Source organism: Aplysia californica, unplaced genomic scaffold (assembly GCF_000002075.1).
Source record: "Aplysia californica isolate F4 #8 unplaced genomic scaffold, AplCal3.0 scaffold00794, whole genome shotgun sequence".
NCBI lineage: Eukaryota > Metazoa > Mollusca > Gastropoda > Aplysiida > Aplysiidae > Aplysia > Aplysia californica.
The window spans coordinates 61,036-62,218 of NW_004798064.1; the positions used below are offsets into that span (position 1 = coordinate 61,036).

At 36.8% G+C, this 1,183-nt stretch overlaps 1 protein-coding gene across 1 annotated transcript in view; it reads left to right on the forward strand.

The window, feature by feature from the left end:
- The window catches only part of LOC101848079, a 9,045-nt gene that overhangs the window by 7,156 nt on the left and 706 nt on the right, over nt 1-1,183 (forward strand). The window lies entirely within an intron of this gene.

The following is a 1,183-nucleotide window of genomic DNA, read 5'->3' on the forward strand; positions in this document are numbered from 1 at the left end:
CACACACACACACACACACATACACACACACACACACACACACGCACACACACAGAAAGACAGACAGACAGACACACACACACAAATTCACACTCTTACATAAACACAGATATATTTCATGTACTGTGGCGTTCAAAAGAAACTTGAAAATGTTATCACCCAATTATTGTGTTAAATCCTTGCATTACCCACTCATGTAGCATACCAATTTAAAGCAAAATAAATTCTGTATTGTGTAATACTTGATAATTCATATATATATTTAGAGACGCCCGAGATATGGTCACTCAAATCTAAGCTTAAAAAATCAACCTTTACAAAATTGTGTGAAATAAAAAAAACCTAACATCGTCTTTGTGCGTGTATTGGGGAGCATCCATATTGATGGAATGGACATACATTGAAAGGGAATATTTCCTCTGCAATAAACAATATTTTATTACGTTTATTTACGAATGTTACAAACTAAACACAAAACAGAGCAATCTCAAATACCACGCAAAACCTAGCATTAAATGTGCTCGTTGTTATTTTGTTTAGGAGCCGCTGGTTTTGAGTAGTTCACGAACTCTGTGAACATCGACTCTATTAAAATTTGGACACAATTATCTGTTATTTCTCCCCAAATGTCACGGAGAGTTGCAAAAAGTGTCCGAATTAAGAGCGAAGTTGCTTTTCTTCAGCTGCTGTTTCATGGGATTTCACATATCAATAAGATTCATACCGGGGGTATTCACTGTTGATCACTATAATGTTTTTTTGATTTGGTTATCCATGGATTGTCTAGTGGCATTGGCCATGTGAGGAGATGCTTTGTTGTGCGTGGAGATGTCTACTTGAATGACACTAGGACAAAAGTAAGGATAAGACACAACGTTCCATCACTTGCGCAATGTAGTCTACTAAACCATGCCATCCGGTTATCCTCAAACCACCGAAAACTATTGCAGTTTCGTTGCCGTTGTTCCTCTCTTAGACACGATTATGTCCAAACTCTAACTGACACAGTCCAAGGGCAAGACAGGTCACGAAACCAATAACTCTTAATCAAAACCAAAATTATATTAATGAGCACATGTAATGTTGAGTCCGTATTTTGCTTGGTATTTGTAACTGCTCTGTTTTCCTGTCTTTTTAAAAATATCACCAGAAGATGCTGTTCATTGCAGAGACAATAATAATA